We start from the raw sequence: 21,662 nt of genomic DNA on the forward strand, positions 1-21,662 counted from the left end.
TTCACTTATGCAGTTACGGTCTGTATGCTTCTGTATACCGACACATTTAGTCTCAGGGCTGCCTGATTCCGATTTCCTGCTCTCCTTACTCCAGGCACTGACTGTTCAGTTTCTGCATATCAAAGCGGAATAAAGTTGCCAGTTAAAAAAACAAACAAACACCCAAAACAGGTTCACCCAGAACCAAAGGTGTCTACTCTGCGGGATGCATGTTTGGAACTGCTCTCCCTTTGGCATAGCCTGAAAATCTGGCATTCAAAAGGCACCAAACACAAACAGGCAGATGCAGTAATGGTGCACAAAAAGCGGGCGCTTGAGCACCTGCTTTTTTAATGTGCGCCCATGTAGGGGGCACAATGCAGTAGGCAAATGAGCCGTTGTTAAAAAGGAGGCGCTAGCGGAAATTGTGTGTTCTTAGTGCCTCTTCGGCCCAGAAGTGGCTATGCACGAACCAGGAAAACGGCTGTTCAATTTTACAAGCATATGTTTTCCTAATCTGTGCACAATCATAGGTTAGAAAAATGGCACTCACTAATTGAGCATCCACTTTCCTAACCTGACTACTGGCAAGACTTTTTTTGTTACTCCTTTTTTCAGTTCCTCCAACTTAATCCCACAACATTAAGTCAGAGGAATTAAAGAAAAGCAGTATGTTCTGCTTCTCTGCTAACTTTTGAGGCTTCTCAAGACTTAACTGCCAGCTCTGGAGCTGTTGTTAATTTTTGAGAGTAAAAATGTGCGCGTCGGGCGCATATTTATATTTTTACATAAGGGGAGAATAGCCAATAGCCTCATCAACATGGCATTTACATGTGATGATCACTATTAGGTACCTGCATTTTGCATAAGGAGTTATGTACCCGCGTGTTAACTTGTGCGCTTGTCTGAGTGCACGGTATCACCTCGGCCTGACTAGCTGTGCGTTAGCTGCGGAAGGGAACAAGACTGAGGCTGTGGGCGGGGAAGCCCGAGCAAGAGCTAACAGCTTCGGAGCTAAGCAGCACTCGTGACTCGACAGAAAGCTCGCGCGCGTAGTCCCGTTAGTTCTCGCGAGGTTCAGCGCGTCTCCTGGTTATGACTGCTCGATGTAAGATGGCGGCTGTGTCCGGCACTAGAGAATGTGAGAGCTAAGGACGGCTGTGGAAGCTTAAGGTGCCAAAGTGGGAGAAGGACTGAAAGCCTGAAAGGGCGGTGGGTGACATGGGGTAGTGCAGAGCGGAGGGAAGTTTCGGTCGCTCTTTCAGCCTACATGAAAGAGGGGTCGGGCCTCGTTCGAGAGCTCATGTATCTCTTCAGTAGCTCTCGTTCCTATAGTCTTCCTTCGGTTGGGGGTAGGGGGGAGTTTGGCGTCCCGTGTTCGGGCAACGTATGCGGACGGTCCGTACAACGTGCGTGCGGGACCCAGCGGTCTGCGCATGCCCATTGCTGTTACGGAGCCTGTCAGGAAGGGTGAATTGCGGCCGCTGGTATCCTCGCGCGCCGCTCTGTGACGTAACTGTGACGTAATTTCTTGCTTCCCTCGGTTTTAAACCCGAAGTCTTTTTGTGTTTATTCACTACCCTCACAATGGGGGAGACAAAGAAGCTTCAGTGTGTCCAGCTGCAAGTTCCTTCTCTGGCCTAGTTTTCTAGTCTCTTCCTGGCTTTCTTATTTGCTCCCTCTATCCTTCCCTGCTTCCAATTCCAGAGATGCGTAGCTTGCTGTTAAACTTAATTTCAGATTTGTAACTAGAATTATATGAGGTTAGTGGTACATCATATTTATTATATTTTAATGACAGAAAAGTATTAGGAAAGTCAATTTTAAAATCTCACTGAGTGGGAAAGATAAGTGAGTTCCTTTTATCTGGATATCTTAATAATATCTGCACATTGAGGTTTTGCCTATAAATCTATACATAGGTTCCATCTCACTGTGATATACCGCCACATTTATTCGCATAGTCTTATTTACTCATCTTGTTACTCTTCTACATTAATTGGCTGAAATGTAAATATTGCTCTGTTCCTTTATCTCCCCTCTTCCAGTTCCAAGTTAATTTTCCCTGTTTTTTGTAACTTTCTCACATCCTTTTCTGATTCCCTGTATTTAAAGTTCAAGGTTTTATTGAGAATATTGTTATTACGCTACGTTATGCCTTTCACACTTTGTTAATTGTAAACCGGGTTGATGTGATGCCTGTCATGAAACTCGGTATAACAAAAACAATAAATAAATAAATAAATAAATAAATAAATCTAGAATTTGAATTAAAACCCAGTTTTGTTTTCAAAAGCAGAAGCATTTTAGTGTAGACCGAGTTGGTTAATTTATCTCTGGCATTGGGTTGAAAGAATGGGTCCAGTACATGACTGTGCATTGCCACGATTGAATTCATGAAATTGATTTGTGCTTTCTCTTTTTCATTTTCATGTTCCATTTTCCAGTTCTATAATAAAGACTATTTTCTCCAAAAGTAGTCTAGTGGTTAGCGCAGTGGGCTACAAACCAGGGAAACCAGGTTTCAAATCCCACTGCTGCTCTTTGTGACTTTGGGCAAATTACTTTACCTTCCATTACTTCAAGTATAAACTTAGATTCTGGGAATATGGAAATACTTGCAATACATGAATGTAATCTGCTTTGAAGTGCCTAAAAGTGGAATATAAATAAATTACAATAAATAAGAACAAAGCCCACAACAAACAGAAAAATTATTTAAATGTAACTAAACAATTCAATAACAGCACATAAGTCCCTCCATCCCCTCCCAAAATAACCTTTTTTAGAATCCAATAAAGCACATTTCATTTTCTAATTTTAAGAGGCCAAGCATGGTCTTTGAAATCTTGCTTTCATACAGATAGTTTACATAAACGGTGGTATGTTCCTCAGCTATTTTTGTTGCTTGATCTATCAATCCAAATTCTCAGAAATGGTGATTACTAGACTGCTTACAACAGCTATAGTATGGTAACATATTTTGTATTATTATACATTTACATATTGTCCTGAAGAAATGTTAAGTTTAGGTGTTGGCTTTATTGCCAGTTTTACTTGTCATGTGAAGTATGTAAATCTTTTTCTCACCAATGAAATTTACTATATGAAGGAGAATTTTCTCATGGGTGAAAAAGTTTTATGCATTTTGTTGGCACACTACTTCCTGGCTCCAGTTTGGCATATTTTCTTGTACTATTGATTGTATGGATTAGTAAGTTCCTCCATGAAATAAAGCTAGTTTGAAACAGAACATCTATTGATTATGACAGTGTTAATATACCCCCCAATCCCAAATATGCGCAACCTGGATTTGTTCAAGTTGTATCAGTGGGATACGTGATTTATGGGGAAGTTTAAAAGTGAGTGGTGTATAGTTTCTCCACAGTTGTTATAAAAGCAAACTTACAAAGTTCTCAGTGTGTTTGGAGTATCTACTGAACAAAACAAAGGGGTATATTTAAAAGAGTGGGTGCGGTTCCTGGCGCGCGCGCATGGACGCTGGTATTTTATAACATGCGCGTAAGTGCAGACGGGTCGGGACTCGTGGGGGGGGGGAGGGTGGCGGGAATCTAAAAAGCTATATGCAGCGATTAAGGCTTCCCCAGTTCCCTCCCAGTCTGCTCCAATTAAGGAGGGAACTTCCCTGTACACTTCCCTAACCTTCCTACCCTTTCCCCTCTCCTCTCCTCCCCTCCCCTCCCCCCCCCCTAACCCCTTCCTAGCTATTATAATATTTTTGTTATTTAACTTGCTGGCAAAAGTGAGTAAATTATTTTGAGGGACTTTCCAAAACAGAAACATTTCTTTGATGCTGTAAAAGCACTTTCTGTAGTTCCCCATATAGAAGGCAGTAATCCTAAAAGGGCATCCAAGAATATCTAGTACACAGTTTTCTGCCACAAAAGAGTAGGTGAGTGGGAACTCTCTGTGTTCCCCTTTGTGGGATCTCTCTGATAGCTGCTGCTGCTATTCTAATGAGCTCCAGTGAAGCCCAGTGTTTCTGAATTGGCTTCACCACTGCCACTGTAGCTGGATATTTTATTTATTTATTTATTTTGAACTTTTATATACTGACGTTCATGACAAAATTGCATATCGCATCGGTTTACAATGAAACAAATTTTTTGCAAACGAAACATTACAAAGAAAAGGGATTATATAGAACTGGGATCCAGGATGATAAATACATGGGTTTAACGACAAGAAGCTAAGATGATCTACAATAGAGCAGAACGTTGGATTGAACTTGAATAGAACTAATAATAAATTAAAAGGAACAGCGAGTATTTATAGATGGGTCGACATCATAATGGTGTGAGTTCAGCTTCTAAGGAAACGTCAAGGGTTACTTATGAAGGTGGGGGGGGGGGGGGGCTGTGGAGGGGTAGGTTCAAGAGGGAGGGAGGGATGGATAGGATGGAAAGGGGAAGGATTGGGAAGAGGAATAAACCAGTTGAGGAATATTCTGAGCAAATGTAGGATGTCAAGAGGCATCACCTGCAGCAGGTGTTATGCCCTGATCATTGATAATGCTAGTTCCTGTCCTGTCATGTGAAGGAGGAAGTTCGTCAATTATGGAAAGATAACAGATCGTCCTTTAGTGGAAAGAGGCTTGTTTGATGAGCCAGGATTATCCTATCGTGAGTGAGAAGAAGTTAATCCGAATTCGGGGAATGCTTGACTGAATAGCCACGTTTTGAGCTTTTTTTTGAAGGTCAATGGGCATGGTTCTTGCCGGAGATCCGGGGGGAGCGCATTCCATTGTGGGGGGCCAGCTGTAGATAGGGCACATTTCCTTAGGGAAGTCTTGGCTGGGGGGGCGTAAAGAGACCCTTTGTAAGCAGTTCTAACAGGTCTGGAAGGCGTGTGGAGACTCAGAGGGATGTTTAGATCAAGGGGGGTGAGATTGTGTATGGCTCTGTGGATTTTAGTTCTGAATTAAAAAAAAATAAGGTTATTGCTCACTCCAGTGACTTTTACTGTCAGTTGCTTGCTGCAGGGCTTTCCTCATCAGAGACCAGCCAGTGATCGGGGATGAACTGCAGGAAGCAGGAGGAGAAAAAGGCCTCTAGACAAGTGTTTCCCAACCCTCTTCTGGCGGTACAGTTATCTTTTTTTTTTTTTTTTTGATTAACATTTTTATTGAAATGTATAGCAACATACAGCTGAAACATAGACAGATAAATCTTCAAATAACAACAAGGTTCATATACAAGCCATTGTTCCTTCATTCAATTAATATCAATGAAACACCGCCATACAAAATCCAGTATTCCCAACCCGCCCCCCCCACCCCCCTCCCCCATGCTGAAAATAAGTAAGTAAGTAAGAGTGAGAGACTCCCTGGTCAATCAGCTAAGAAGCTATACCTCCAACCCTTCGGCCCGCCTCCGGAGTTGCCAGGTATGGTAAGGTAGCCAGACCCTCTGAGTAGATCTCCCCATATCGGGCCGGCGTGTAGTCTGATGAGCATGTATAAGGCTTAGGGTGTGCAGCCTAGGATATATTTTCTCAAGAGCTAGAGGGCCAGTAGTCTTCCAATCTAGAGCTACTATACACTTTGCGGCTGCCAGGATATAGGTGATGAGTTTCCCCTGGGTGTGGGAGATATCCAGGGGCAGATTCAACAGAACATGTTCAGGGGCAAGGACTATCTCTATCCCTAGGATTTCACGTATGAGAGCCATGACTGAAGTCCAGAAACTTATCAGGAATGGGCATGTCCACCACATATGATAAAAAGTACCTAGCTCTCCGCACCCCTTCCAGCACCTCGGATCATAAGTGCCTTTGTACTTATTTATCTTTTCAGGCGTACAGTACCAACGAAAAAGAATCTTATAGCGGTTTTCAGCTAATTGAGATTGTGGAGTCCCCTTCTTGGTGTAAAGGAAGACCTGATCCCAAGTCTCATCCGCTAACGGACGGGCGAGATCGTGTTCCCAGGCCCTCATGAAAGCGGGTTTGCCCTTAGGATCCCTATTAAGATAGTTGTACAGTTGAGACATGGCTCTCCATAGGGTATCTGCTTGCTCGCTCCAGACCTCAATCTGTGTTTTCCCTTTAGCTAAGTCCCTCCCCACCTGTTCAGTGTGGAAAAAATGCTGTAGCTGCAAGTACGGATGCACATGCATGGGAGGTAAATCATAGGTGGACTGTAAGGAACGGAACGCAACCATGCCCTCCAGTCCCCAGAGCTGCCCGCAGCAATTAATCCCTTTTGCAGCCCAGAGCCGGAAATCTTTAGATGAGCCTCCCAGGGGGAACTGACGAATATGATACAGATTTGTACTATAAAAGTATCGTCTGTCCCCAATCAATTGAGGTTTCCATTTCTCCCATATCGACAGCGTATGCTGTGTAGTTGGCGGTAAAGGCCGGCTGGACCAACGTGTATATTTGGGCTGCCAAATAAGGGATCCCAAGGGGATTGCTCCCACTTGTAGTTGCTCTATCACCGCCCATGGTTTCTGTTCGCCCTTCCTATGCCAGTCAAAGAGGGCCCTAAGTTGGGCAGCAACATAGTACCACTTCAAGTTAGGGACTCCGAGCCCTCCCCGCAGCTTGGGTCTATACATAACATTCCGAGCGATCCGGGGTGGTCTCCTTTTCCAAATGTAGGAGAATATCCTCCTTTGCCAACTGTTAATCAGGGCGTCTGGTACATGGATGGGCAGGGCCTGAAATAAATATCCTATCCGAGGAAGGACATTCATTTTGACCGATGCGATCCTACCGAACCAGGAAAGATAAAGATCGGACCATCTATCTAGGTCTTGAAAGATTTTATGGATAAGTAGTGGATAGTTCAACTGGTAAAGGTCTTTGGGATCTTTGCTAATATAGACCCCCAGATATTTTATTTTAGTGGTCGCCCACCGGAACTGAAACTGTCTCTGCAAGGCCAATAAGGCAGGAGCCGGCAATGTAATATTCAATATTTCAGATTTCTCAATATTGAGCTTAAAGCCCGATACTCCCCCAAAGGTGTGTAGGGCTGCCAATGTACCCTGTAGGGATTTGGCTGGGTCCGTCAGTGTAAACAAAATGTCATCCGCGAACATCGACATTTTGAAGGTCTGATCCTTAACCTTCACGCCTGTGATAGAGGTGGTAGTTCGTACCGTTATGGCCAGAGGTTCTAGGAACAGGGCGAAAAGCAGGGGGGATAATGGGCACCCCTGCCTCGTTCCCCTCTTAATGTCAAAGGCCTCGGAGTACATGCCATTGACCTTAACCCTGGCAGTAGGCTTAGTGTAAAGTTGTCGAAGCCAAGACAGGAATTTATCTCCGAAATTCATAGCCTGTAGGGTTTGAAACAAGTAGGGCCACCTGACCATGTCGAAGGCTTTTTCAGCGTCCACCGACAACAAAACCATGGGTTGCGAACTACTTCTAGCCCAACCAATTAAATCAACGATTTTGCGGATGTTATCTGCTGCCATCCGGCCCGGGATAAACCCGGCTTGATCTGTGTGTACTAGTTTTCCCATAACGCCGTTCATGCGGTTCGCCAGTATTTTGGCGAGTAATTTTAGATCCGTATTTAGTAGGGAAATGGGCCGGAAGGACCCGCAACAAGTGTGGTCTCTCCCCGGTTTCCCTATAACAGTGATCCCCGCTTCATTGGATCCAGGTCTTAAAGACTCTCCATTCCTCAGGGAGTTAAACAATGTTTGCAGTGGGGCAATAAGCGTCTCGGAGAACGATTTATAAAATTGCGGGGTGAACCCATCGAGCCCCGGTGCCTTGTTCGCCTTGAGGTCTCGTATTGCCCATTGGATCTCTAGTGCAGTAATTTCACTGTCCAATCTATCCTTTTCCTCCTGCGTTAAGGTCGGTAAGGCTATGTTAGCTAAGTAGCTCTGGATCAAATCGGGTTGTATTTGGGGTTGGTCATCATACAAAACCCCATAAAATTCTTGGAACCGGGCTCTAATGGCCGGCGGTGCCGTCAAGAGCTCTCCCGTGGCAGATTTAATTTGCAAAATTTGATTTTGGGTCTGTCGCCGTTTTAAGAATCTGGCCAATAGTTTCCCTGGTCTATTGCCCCACTCAAACTTCTCTAGGTTCAACATCCTCAACCTATCCGCCATCTCCTCTGAGGTAAGCACTCTCAATGCCTCCCTGGCCTGCTGTAATTGAGTATAGGTGCTAGCCGATAGCGTTCGTTTATGTTCCTGTGCTAATGAGTCAATTTTCCCCAGTAATTGTTGCGTGGCTTCCAATTTAGCTTTTTTCACATAAGTGCCTCTGGAAATAAATTTCCCTCTCAAAACTGCTTTCAAGCAGTCCCATATTAAGGTAGGTGCTCCTTCATTTTCTATTAAGTAATCTCGAATCTCGTTTGTAATAGTGCTGCAAAACTGGACATCTCTCAAGAGGGTATCATTTAGTTTCCATGATTTATAACCCGTTCTATCCGAGTGAGTGCGAATGTCTAATGTGATAGAGGCATGATCGGACCATATAATAGACTGTACGTCCGCATTGGCAACTCGGGGCATGAGAGTCCTGTCCACCAGGAAGAGATCAATTCGTGAGTACGAATTGTGAGGAGCAGAAAAGAATGTGTAATTACGATCGCCGGGATGCTGCTGCCTCCATACATCCACTAAGTTCCAGGTGTCTAATAGAGATTTTAAGCTCCTTCTATGGGGGCGTGAACCCTCAGATGCACCTTTGGAGTTGTCTACTAAGGGGTCTAGGGTCATATTAAAATCCCCAACCAGTATGATCGACCCCTCCCCCTCTTTGCGCAGAAGAGTATCTATTTGTGCATAAAATTCCTTCTGACCACTATTTGGAGCGTATACATTTAAGATGGTATACAGGACCCCCTGCAGTTCAAAGCATACAAGTAAATAACGGCCATTCGGATCCCCCACCTGTTTGCGGATGATATAGTCTTGCCCTTGACAAAATAAGGTACAAACTCCAGCGTATTTAGCGGTCGGACGAGCCGCTGAGAAAAGCTTATGCGCAAACATAGGCCAATTGAGCAAATGCTCATAGCGTGTTTTTAGGTGGGTTTCCTGCAGGCATATTATCTGTGCCCCTGCAGTTTGTATATCTCGCCGAAGCATATGTCGTTTACGCGGGGTGTGTATTCCCTTCACATTTAGAGAAAATATGTGTAGCGCCATCATGGCAATATGCTGCTATCTAAAAGTGCATATTTGCCTCTCCCAGCATCCTCGCCGCCCACCACTTCAGACAGCCCTGTGTCGACATTCCCCTCTGCATACAGTATCCACTCAGTGCCATACCTCAAAAATGCACATGTACAATACAAGGGATCTCTCCCCACTCGTAAAGCATTCATCCCCTCTCCCGCCCCCACCCTCCCCAACCCCCTCCCTCCCCTCCCCATCTTTAAGCGCCATGTCGCCATGACGCTACCAATCAGGTTAGTAAGACTGGTGAAGTCCCCAAAGCAGCGTTCCTCCTCTCCAGTCAGTGCCTCCATCATCCATAGGAGAATCAAACAACGTCTCCAAAATTAAACGTAACGAACTGTTTAAACGAGTAGTAGACAACATAGTCCAAGGTGATTGAGTGCGCCGTCTGCGTAGGGTACCCATACTTTCAAGTAACGTCCACCCCCGCCATGACTTTTAAGCTAATCAGCGTCTATGGCCAAGTGTACTTCAGGTGCCCTCTCGGGCCTCACGCGCAGAGTTTAAGAGGGCACTGGCGTTCCTCCGCAACCGTTTGCCGCCCGTGTCCACCCGTTGCCATCTCCTCACCTCTGGTTTTTCCCGCGGTTTCACTGGAGCCGGCAAGGTAACTTGGTGGCCAGCAGCTCTCATAATGGCCACCGCGTCCGCTACAGTTTGCGCCTTAGAAGTGGTTCCCTGTATAGTGATAGCAATACCTTGGGGAAATAACCAGCGGTAGCGTAGATTCTCGCGGCGTAGCACTGAAGTAACGGGTTGATATTCCTGGCGACGTTTAAGGGTTGCTGAAGAAATATCCGAGAAGACGGCTATCTGGTGTGAGTCCCACTCCCAGCTTTGTTTCTTCCTCGCCGCGGCCAGGATTTTTTCCTTAATTGGAAAGCGTAAAAAGCAAGCCACTATGGCTCGGGGTTGGTTCCCGATGCGAGGACCAAGTGTGCGGTGGGCCCGTTCAACCTCTATATCCATTTGGGCTACCGAGGGATCCTCCTGTGTAAGAAAAAATTTGCTCAAAGAGCGAACCACCTCTCCGCAATCAGTATACTGTGCTGTCTCTGGAACGACTCTGAAGCGCAGGTTACACCTGCGGGTCCGGTTCTCTAAATCTTCCAATTTTGCAAAAAGATCGGTTTGGGCCTGTTGGAGACCCTCCTCCTGCTCTTGCAGTTTATCCATTCGCACTTCTTGGGCTTCCAAGCGGCAGTCGCACTCATCGACCCGTCGCCCGATGTCCGCCATGTCGTCTCGTATTTCCGCCATCTTGTCCAGCATCTCCCTCTTATTATTTTTCATATCTCGCCTTAAGTCCTGGAACCATTGCCGGAATTCATCCCGTGTGGGCATCTCTGAGCCCGGGGGTATTTGTTCTGCCCCAAGATCATCTCTCTCCTCGTGGTCCGGCGGTCGCGGCTCGGCCGCTGCGGCCTCTTCAGGCGGGGCCTCATCATCTTTGCCCTTCGCATACGAGAACTGCCGTAAATCTGTGCCTTTTCGTTTGGATGTCATATCGAAAGCACTCCGAGACGTCTGTTAAGATGCTTTACCGGGTTTCAGGGTCGGATGGTAAGCGATTCTCCGCACTGTTAGCGTTAGGCGAGCTGGAGCTGCGGAGTCAAGCTGCCATTCGGGCTCGTGACGTCACCGTCCTCTGGCGGTACAGTTATCTAGTTAGGTTTTCAAGATTGCCACAGTGAATATGCATGAGATTTGTATACCCTGGTTCTCCAGTGTATGCAAATTTATCTCATGCATATTCATTATATAGCTTGAAAACCCAACTGGTTAGCTGCGCATCCATGAGATGGTTGGGAAATGCTGCCCACCTAGACAGGAGGTGATGTAAAACTGCTTTCTATGGCTTCTAGTCTTACATTTCCTGAGAGGTACTACTCATTGATTCTGGCTGCTGGGTAGTGAATGTTGTATTCAATATGTGACTGGTGTTTTGTAGTCTTTTCAAGAACTGAGTTTAATCATAAATAGAATCTGTTCCACATGTCATCCTTGAAGTAGTTTTACAGTCCCAAGACCTTGAAGCGTAGAAACCTCTGGTGACATAGCTGTATCGGAATATACAGATAAGCCTCCATAAGATCCAGGGACGCAAGGAACTCCCCCGTCTGAACAGCAGCCAGTACCGTCCTCAGGGTTTCCATGCGAAAACGAGAGATTCGGAGACAACAGTTCACCTTCTGTAGGTCTAGGATGGGACGAAACGTGCCCTCCTTTTTGGGAACCACAAAGTAAACCGAGTAACGTCCCAGACTCTCTTCTGCCTCCGGAACCGGGACAATGGCCTGTAGCTGGATCAGACGCTGCAGGGTCTCCTGTACCGCTTCCTGCTTGCTGCGCGAGGCCACGCGGGACTCCACGAACACCTCCTGCACGGGATGTGAAAACTCTTAGAGCGTAGCCTTCTCTGATCACCTCCAGGACCAGACGGTCTGAGGTGATCCTTGCCCATTCCGTGTAAAAGCTGGACAATCTGCCCCCGACAGCTTCGACAGAATGGGGACTCGTGGCTTCATTGGGAGGCTTTACTACCTCCTGTCCTGAGCTGTCCAGAATCCCGGCCGGGACGACGACCCCCTCGAAAGGACGGTTGCCGGCCTGAGGTCTGCTTAGACATGGAAGGCAAGTAATACCTGCCGGAACGAAATCTGCGTGAATCCCAAAAACTCGGCCGCGAAGGAAACACCTTTCTGGTGGGCCTTTTATCTTCCGGCAACTTATGCCCCTTAGATTCTCCAAGTAGCTTTACCAACTGCACCAGTTCCTCACCGAACCGGAGCTTACCCTTAAACGGGAGTTTACACAGCTGAGATTTTGAAGACAAATCCGCTGACCAATTGCGCAGCCACAGCAGTCGGCGCGCAGTCACTACAAAAAACCATGCACGCTGAAGTTCGCACTAGGTCGTAAAGCGCATCTGCTACATATGCGATGCCCGCCTCCAAATGAGCGCCCTCCAAGGCGGCACCACTGCCAGCTCCTGTAGTGGTGTTAGAGGCCTGAACCCAGCACAAACATGCCCTCTGCATGAGGCTGGCACAGACCATGGCCCGAAGACTCAATGCAGCCACTTCAAAGACTCGCTTCAACTGGATCTCCAGCTTACGGTCCTGCATATCTTTTAAAGTGGCAGCACACGCTACTGGAATAGTGGTCTTCTTTGTCACAGCTAAAACCGCCGCATCCACCTTCGGAATTTTCAGAAGATCCAAGACATCTGTTGAAAGAGGATAGAGCTTGGCCATAGCTCTGCCCACTTTGAGCCCTGCGTCCGGTGTGTCCCACTTGTGGGTCACCAGCTTGCGAACCTTTTTAGGCAGTGAAAAGGACGAAGTGGGCCCCCGTATTTCATCAAGAACCGGATTAACCCCATCACTATCTGATTCTTCCTGAGAGATCTTAAGCCCCAGAACTTCCAACACCTGGGGAATAAGGGGTCGTAGTTCCTCCCACTTAAAAAGGCGGACCACGCTGGGATCATCCCCTTCTGTGGGTGGCAAATCATCATCATCTGCAGCATCTTGATCAGGAACTAAATCCGGAACCTGAGCCGAACCCAGATCCGGAACTCCGGAGGGTGGGGGAGGGGTCTGTGGCCCCTGGGGACCATTACTTCCCCCGCGGGCCTGCTGTTCCTCAAGTCAACCTTTCTTGAACGGCGGCTCAGAAAGATCCACTGACTGAATTTGCCTCCTGAAGCCCGCCTGCTTTCTGGCCAGGAAAGCCTGGTGCATTAACAAGACAAACTCTGGCGAAAACCCCTCCGGGTCTCCATCTGCTGGAATGGGATCCTGAGGAGCCAGTTCACCCAGTTGCCCAGCGCTGTCCTCCGCCACAAGGGCTAAGACTGGAGGGGATCCCTCCTCCCTTGAGCCTCGGCATGAAGACCCCCCCATCCCGGGGGAAGGGCTCAGGGCCCGACGAACTCTCCATCCCTAGGAAGGATAAGGGAGGGAAGAAACAAAACTAAAGTCTGCCTTTGCGCCCACACGCCTGACAGAGTGTGGAGAGAAAGCGAGGGCCCCTTGAAAAAAACCACGCAGCCACGCGGCCCAGGAGCTGAGGGAAGGAACAGAAAAAATAGAAAAAAATGGCACGCTGAAAAAAAATGCCGACAGGCCCGTTGCAACGGGTCGCACTGCCGAGCGCGGTGAGCCGCGCCAAAAACTGGCCGGCAAAGAAAACACTTACCCCGTCCCTTCAGAGCAACCCGGAGCACCGGGAGTAGAGGGAAAGGAGGCCGAAGGGCTGCCCAACACTCCGGAGTGCCTGCAAGGCTGGCTGTCCCAACCCGACTCCTTACCTCAGCTCGAAACCACAGAGGAAGTCTCACTCAGTTTTACTTTTTTTTTTTTTTTTTAAACTTTACTGAGTCCTGTAGAGCAGAAAGTGTCGAAGGAGCAGCTTTGGGGGAGCAGCCACGGAGGTGAGTAACCAGGAGCCCCTGGTCTTCACACTCCGAGTGGTGATAGATGAAACCCAGATGGAGGTAACCAACCCCCCAGACGTCCGGCTTCGACTGTGGGATGGCCCACAAAGGTGCCTAACACCTCAGGAAGCACGTGAAGAAAAAAACCCAGAGAAAAAAATCTAACTAAACTGAAAAATTAACTAAGACTGCAGGTGCCTGTCTTCCAGCTGTTGGAGTCAGAGAAATACTGAGGGGCTGCAGGTGGCACTCTCGTTATGTAGCAGTGCCCAAAGTTCTAACTGTTCTCTGACTCCACCTGCTGGGAGGGATACACCACCCACTTCTCTGAACTGATCCTTGTTACGTATAGGGAACAGCATTTCTGTTTTTCCAGGCTCATTCTCAAGAGTCTGGGACTTGTTGTCCTAAACTGGAGAGCTAGGTCTTGAATTCTTATAGAGGGAATATGTGTAAAGATCAGCACTGGGTGAGAGCTTGGTAATGGTTAACAGTTTTGTGCCTTTTTTTGGGGGTATAATTGTTTACTCCTGGGGGAATTCTGTGCTTTGCAGAGCTCCCCTCCTGCATAGAATTCTGTATTGGCCCCACAGAATTGGGGGCATGGATCAGGAAGCAGTAGCAATGGCAGTGGAGACTTGTACAGGTCAGAAGAGTGGGGGAAATAGTGTCTGTCAGCAGTAAATGACACAGGAGCAGCAGCAGGCTGGCCTATGCAGACTAGAAGAGATTTGGGAGAGTCAGCATTGGCTTACACAGGCCAGAAGAGATGAGTCTGCAGCATCAGTCTTTACTTGCATGGCCCGAATAAAGGAGAATTGGGGGTCTGGAGCCTGAATGAGAGAGGTAGACAGCTAGGGGGAAGATAGGAGGGAGCTGGGGACTTGCTAAAGGGAGGAGGGCAGACAGAAAACTGGAATGTCTTGAAGGAGTGAGGAGAGAGCAATGGGAAGGGGTTCAAGCCTTGTGGTTTGCATAAAGAGAGAGCTTTGGCGGGGGCAGACAGAGAACTGGGGGAAGGAGGTCTGATCCTGGTGGAGGCACAGAAAGGGAGCAGGAGTGGGGCAGAGAGAGAATGGGAGAGAGTAGTGAGTGATCTGGGGGATTGAACTGAGGAGTAAAGATCAAGCATGGGGAAGGGGGTTCAAGCCATAAGACAGAGACATATGGGGAGGGTTGTTGAGTCTGTGGGAGGGTGAGAGCAATCTGGAGGGGCCAGGCCTTATAATGGGAACATTTTGCACAAAAAGTTTAAAAATATGCATATTTGAGTAATAACTTTTCTGTATTGCATTAGAAATTAATTATAAGTCATTTTATTGTGTTATCTGAACAAGTAGTCTGCAGAATTTTAAAATGTGTGCAAAATTAATAACTTCTCTGCAAAGAATTCCCCCAGGATTAATAACAACACTCAGTGCTCTCAAGATGGTAGGCAGCATGGGCACTTTTTTCACTCAGCTTTGTCCATTAATGCAAGATACAGTGTTTAGGATGCCATAGGAATACATAAATAAATAGAAAAGGCAGATAAAAGCTTTAAGGCCCATCCAATCTGCCCAATTTACTTCCTGGTGCAATATTATAGTCCCCAGTTGATTTCTAGTTATTCCTTCACAATTGAATATTTATGCTTCTCCCAGGCTTTCTTGAGTTCTGTTACTGTTTTGGCTTCTGCCACCTCCCTTGGATTTGTGAAGAAATATTTTCTTTACTACCCATCAGTTTCCTCTTGCTGCTTTGCACTTTCAGTTCAGTTGGAACTAGGGCTGAGATCTGGCACTGTGAGCTTTTATTCGCAATTACCCAGGGATTTTATTTCCCTATTTTATATCCCTTTCCAACTTATTTCATCCAGCTGTTGCATCAACAGTTCTTGACTGGAAACCATGCACAGGAGCTCCTTCTTGCGTCCTGCAACCAAGGGCCTTTAATCCAGCTGCTGAATAATGACTCCTCCCCTCCAGTGTTCCCAAGCCAACCAACCTGGGGAGGAAAAGATCTGACCCAGGAATTGAGCTCAGATCCTTCCGCATGGCAGTATACAGCACTGTCACTTAGACACTAGTGTGGCCTGAAGAAATTTTTTCTAATGTTGCTTTTCTGAAAATATCCAGATCAGTCCAGACAAATGGGTTTTATTCATCCCTACCAGCAGATGAAGGTAGAGAACAAATCTTTGGGCACTGCCACATTATACAAGAGTGCCACCTGCAGTCCCTCAGTATTTCTCTACCTCCAGCAGATGGTAGATGTGCTAACCCTGCCGTCCTGACTAACTGGATTGTTGAGGAAAATTTTGCTCCCCGAGGTGGCAGGTTCCTGAAGAAGGGCCATCCCTCGGTTTTTGAGCCAGGCGAACTGGGGATTGGATACCCCTGGCCAGTTCAGTCTGCAACCCTAGGATCCTGGACAGCCAGTGGTCTGGCTCCATCCACCGGCTCAGAAGTTTTCAGGGAAGTATTCTTGTTTTTTGTTCACCCTCTTTATGGTGTGTGGGCCTTTAAGACTTTAACTTGTAAAAAAAAACAAACCAAAAAACAGGAAGGGACTTCTGCTTTGCAGCAGCGGCAGCCTGGTGGTACTCGGGTGGAGAGAGGGATCCATCGGAGGTAGACCCCGGCTGGGGGCAGGTACCTCCGGGTTGATTTGTCTGCCGGGCCATTTTAGTTCGCGCGCTTTCTGTCGCACCAATGGCCCTTGAAGCGCGCCGGCAATAAATTCCTGCAGTCAGGGCGCCTACTGCCGATTTCAATTGCGGCCATGCGGTACGCCCCTCCCCCTTGTGCACCCAATCGCTTTGCCGTGTGGTGCACAGTGGCTTTGATTCCTTTCAATTTTTTGGGGATAAAAAAATAAGAGGGTTGATGGCAGACAAGCAGCTCGAGCAGGTTTTCCGAGCATGTGGGGGTCGGACGGCCTCCCTTAATGATCTCCTTCTTTGTACAGTGTGAGCAGGTGGGGGGGAGGGAGCTTCAGAAAGAACTTTGAAGCCCCGTAAGCATTCCAGGACTGCATCGGTGCCGCTGGGCTCTCTGGAGGGAGTGGCTATGGCTGCAGAAGCGGAACCAGATAAGGGGGTCCCGCCCAGAGGGGCTAGGGGGTCCTCACCTCCTATCCTTTCTCCCATAGTCCAGCCACGTACGGAAGACTGGGTTGGTTTGGGCCCCAGTAGCCCCAAGTGGAAGGTGCTGTCTAAGGAGCCCGCGAGACCACATATCCTGCCCTGCGGCGGTCGCCAGGCATGTTTGGAGTCGACCTCAGAAGATTCGGATGAGTCTCAGGAGGCGGAAGACATTTCTTTGGAGACCGATTGAGAGGAGGACCAGCTGGAGGACCAACCTTTGGACCCAGCAGTCTCTAGACCAGATCTGGGAGTGGAGGCCCCAGAGGCGGAAGGTGATGATCTGCGAGTGGTCCGTCTCTTTCGGAGAGAGGAGCTTCGGCACTTATCCCCCAGATGTTAGACGAGTTGGGGGTTAAGCTCATGCCGAAAGATTCGGATGCTGAGGGAGTTAATCCGGTGCTAGATGGCCTCAGGAGACCTCCTAGTGCCTTCCCAATTCCTAAAAAGATTCAGAAGTTAATTGACCGGGAGTGGGAGTCCCCCGACACTGCGAGTCGGCAGGGCCACGTCCAAGCTGTATCCACTGATGCAGGAGCATTTAGATGTTCTTAAGGTTCCAAAAGTGGATACGGTAGTTACTAAGAAGACTACCATCCCGGTGGCTGGAGCTTCAGCACTGAAGGACGTTTAGGATCGGAAACTGGAGGCGCATCTCAAGAGAGCCTTTGAGGTCTTGGGTTTCGGCCTGCGAGCGGCTGTCTCTGCAAGTCTCATGCAGCAGGCCTGTTTGTGTTGGATCCAGAAGCTGCAGGTGCAGGCGGCCTCTGGAACCCTGTCTCTGACCCAGGCAACTCGTCTGGAGGTGGGAGTGGCATATGGAGCTGATGCCTTGTATGACCTGGTGAGAACCATGGCCCGTGATATGGTGTCATTGGTGGCGGCCAGGTGTCATTTGTGGCTACGGAATTGGTCGGCTGACCTGTCATCCAAATCTCAGCTCTGTAATTTGCCTTTTCAGGGAAAACTATTGTTTGGTGAGGATCTGCATTGTCTGATGAAGTCTCTTGGGGAGATGAAAAGAAATAGACTGCCAGAGGATCAATAGTCTGTTCGGAAGTCTTTCTCTGCTCATCCTCTGTTTCGGGATTCTCGGCGTTTTCGTCCGGCAAGATCCTCAGGGACATCAGCTCCGAGGCAGGCTTTGCATAGACAGCAGTCCTTTCGAGGGACTGGCAGGACATTGAGAGGCGGATCTACCCAGGGGACAGGTGGCGGTAAGTCCTCCCAATGAGATCCAGCAGGTCCACTCTTCGTCTCTGGTAATTGGGGGCAGGCTGGCCCATTTCTAGGAGGATTGGACCAAGATAACATCAGACCAGTGGGTGTTGAGCGTGGTAAGAGACGGTTAGAATTTTCTCATCATCTCAGACCGTCCTTTCTGGAGTCGAGTTGTCTTTCCCGAAGCAAGCAGGCAGCTGTCCTGGAAATGCTTCTATCATATCCCCCCCTCAAACGTCTCTTCTCCAGCTGAAAAGTCCTAACCTCTTTAGTCTTTCCTCATAGGGGAGCTGTTCCATTCCCCTTATCATTTTGGTAGCCCTTCTCTGTACCTTCTCCATCGCAATCATATCTTTTTTGAGATGCGGCGACCAGAATTGCACACAGTATTCAAGGTGCGGTCTCACCATGGAGCGATACAGAGGCATTATGATATTTTCCGTTTTATTCACCATTCCATTTCTAATAACTCCCAACATTCTGTTTGCTTTTTTGACTGCCGCAGCACACTGAACCGATTTCAATGTGTTATCCACTATGACGCCTAGATCTTTTTCTTGGGTTGTAGCACCTAATATGGAACCCAACATTGTGTAATTATAGCATGGGTTATTTTTCCCTATATGCATCACCTTGCACTTATCCACATTAAATTTCATCTGCCATTTGGATGCCCAATTTTCCAGTCTCACAAGGTCTTCCTGTAATTTATCACAATCTGCTTGTGATTTAACTACTCTGAACAATTTTGTGTCATCTGCAAATTTGATTATCTCACTCGTCGTATTTCTTTCCAGATCATTTATAAATATATTGAAAAGTAAGGGTCCCAATACAGATCCCTGAGGCACTCCACTGCCCACTCCCTTCCACTGAGAAAATTGTCCATTTAATCCTACTCTCTGTTTCCTGTCTTTTAGCCAGTTTGCAATCTACGAAAGGACATCGCCACCTATCCCATGACTTTTTACTTTTCCTAGAAGCCTCTCATGAGGAACTTTGTCAAACGCCTTCTGAAAATCTAAGTATACTATATCTACCGGTTCACCTTTATCCACATGTTTATTAACTCCTTCAAAAAAGTGAAGCAGATTTGTGAGGCAAGACTTGCCTTGGGTAAAGCCATGCTGACTTTGTTCCATTAAACCATGCCTTTCTATATGTTCTGTGATTTTGATGTTTAGAACACGTTCCACTATTTTTCCTGGCACAGAAGTCAGGTTAACCGGTCTGTAGTTTCCCGGATCGCCCCTGGAGTCCTTTTTAAATATTGGGGTTACATTTGCTATCCTCCAGTCTTCAGGTACAATGGATGATTTTAATGATAGGTTACAAATTTTTACTAATAGGTCTGAAATTTCATTTTTTAGTTCCTTCAGAACTCTGGGGTGTATACCATCCGGTCCAGGTGATTTACTACTCTTCAGTTTGTCAATCAGGTCTACCACATCTTCTAGGTTCACCGTGATTTGATTCAGTCCATCTGAATCAATCCCCATGAAAACCTTCTCCATTACGGGTACCTCTCCTTTTTGCAGGAGGGGCTTATTCAAGGGGTTGGCCCATAGTTCCCTTCGGGTCCAGGTTACAGCCTTAGGTTGTCTCAGAGGGAAAGTACAGGGGAAGGTGTTGGCTTCCTCCCATCTGGATGTAATGCTTTTCCTACAGGGGGGCCAAGCATCTCCGCCCACCTTTGTGTAGCTTTTTGTCCGGAGTGGAACCTCAACCTAGTGATGAAGGTCCTTTGTGAGGAACCTTTTGAGCCTTTGGGTCGCATGTCGTTGTAGACGCTTACCCTGAAGATGGTCTTTTTGGTGGCTATCTGTTCGGCTAGGCGGATTTCGGAGTTGCAAGCATTGTCTTGTCGTGATCCATTTCTCCAGATTTCGTTGGACAAGATGTCTTTGCCTTCCTTTCTCCCCAAAGTGGTATCGGCATTTCATGTGAACCAAACAGTGGAATTACCTGTGTTTCCGGATTGGGCTCGGGATCCCCTCGATAAGTCGAGAGCTCCATTTGTTGGATGTGGTGTTGCGGTACTTAAAGGTTACTAATGCTTTCCGTCGCTCTGATCATTTATTTGTCCTGTTCGGGGGAGGGGGGCAAAGAAGGGAGAGAAGGCGTCAACATCCTCGTTTCCTAGCGTGTAGCAGATGACTGAGGACCAATGTGTATAGTGTACTCCTGATAGCAGTTGGAGACGGATCAGATTTCAATCTGACGTCAGCCCCTAGTACATATACCCCTGCAGGAAGTGCAGCTCTCCAGTATTTTCCGTCTCCATAGCAGTTAGTGACTATCTGCACGCTCTCACAGCGTTAGAACAAAAAATCAACGGAGAAAACCCAAATTCGGAAGAAAACCTACCTCTGAAGACGAGCCCCACTCTCCTGCGGTGATACCCTCTGGTCCCTCCCCCAGTTGAGAATTCCCGAGGTGAGCCTTGGTCCAGTGGCCGAATTGCAGCGAGGACCTCGCCCCTGATCTCGGGCGCGGCTGAGAGGCAGCGGGTGCACCCTCGAGTGCGGCGGTGAAGGTATTTGCCCTCTCCTCCCGCAGCCGGAGACCGCCCGGAACGAAACCGGGAAGCGCCAAAGACAAGGTAAGGTAGAAATCTTCAGCATAGACTCCGTTCTCCGAAGTTCAAGGAGTCGCACAGGTCGCCGGCCGTGACCAGTGCCGCCGGGTTGATCCGCCCTAGCAGGGCCAGGCCCCAGTTAGTTCCAAGGGTCTTCCCATGTGGAGACCCTCCGAGGTGGTTGCCATATTGCCCGCGTGGTCGCCGTCGCCATATTGGCCCTGTTTGCCGCTCTGTCCACCGTCTCCGTCCGGGCGCACAAGACCAACTAGGCGCACAAAATACATGTGCGCATAAAGTTACATGCACAAGGGCCGTGCGCATAAGATATAAGCACATCGCGCTCCTGTCGGGCTGAGCGCATACCTGCGACTTGGGCGCACACCTATGCGCACAACCCACATGCACAGAACTGGCCACAGGGGACCCTATTATACACCTTCCCGCCGTGGCCCCTATTGGGTGCAATCATTCACAAGATACAGCAACACAGGGGACTAGTGCTTCTGGTGGCCCCGGACTGGCCAAGAAGACCGTGGTACGCAGATATGAGAAGACTACTAGCAGGGACCCCCCTGCCACTGCCTCCTCGCAGAGACCTGCTTCAACAAGGACCGATCCTCCACGAGGATCCAGCTCAATTCTCTCTTCCGGCCTGGCCATTGAGAGGGCTTGCCTGAGAGAGAGTGGATACTCGGGGGCTGTAATTGATACTCTACTCAGAGCACGCAAGTTCTCCACATCTTTTAACGTACATAAGGATTTGGAGAATATTCGAAGCCTGGTGCAAAGACCACGACATCATACCACGCTCAATTAAAGTTCCCGTGATCCTGGAATTCCTGCAGAACGGGCTACAGAAGGGTCTGTCCCTCAACTCCATCAAGGGACAGGTAGCCGCATTGTCATGCTACGGCTCCAAGAGCGAGGGCGACAGCATAGCTTCTTAGCCGGACATTTCACGCTTCCTGAAAGGAGTCAAACACATCCGCCCACCACTAAAGTGGCCGGTACCTCTTTGGAATCTCAACCTGGTCTTGGATTTTCTAGCAGGAGCCTCCTTCAGGCCTCTCCGAGGTCTGTCCCTCCGCCTGTTAACCTTAAAGACAGCATTCCTGCTGGCAGTTTGTTCAGCCT

At 48.0% G+C, this 21,662-nt stretch overlaps 1 protein-coding gene across 7 annotated transcripts in view; it reads left to right on the plus strand.

Moving 5' to 3' along the window:
• The first annotated feature begins 963 nt into the window (after positions 1–963).
• PHF8 (PHD finger protein 8) overlaps positions 964–21,662 on the plus strand; it is a 288,114-nt gene continuing 267,415 nt past the window's right edge. For 2 of the 7 annotated variants that reach the window (XM_029607918.1, XM_029607922.1), the window contains exon 1: positions 964–1,152. The gene's annotated coding sequence lies outside the window, so the exon portion shown is untranslated. Of the gene's footprint in view, positions 1,192–1,550; positions 1,743–4,968; positions 5,083–21,662 lie in introns of those variants that run through there. The other 5 variants (XM_029607912.1, XM_029607902.1, XM_029607898.1 and 2 more) reach the window with 5 other exon arrangements.

The sequence above is a fragment of the Rhinatrema bivittatum genome, chromosome 1 (genome assembly GCF_901001135.1).
Source record: "Rhinatrema bivittatum chromosome 1, aRhiBiv1.1, whole genome shotgun sequence".
NCBI lineage: Eukaryota > Metazoa > Chordata > Amphibia > Gymnophiona > Rhinatrematidae > Rhinatrema > Rhinatrema bivittatum.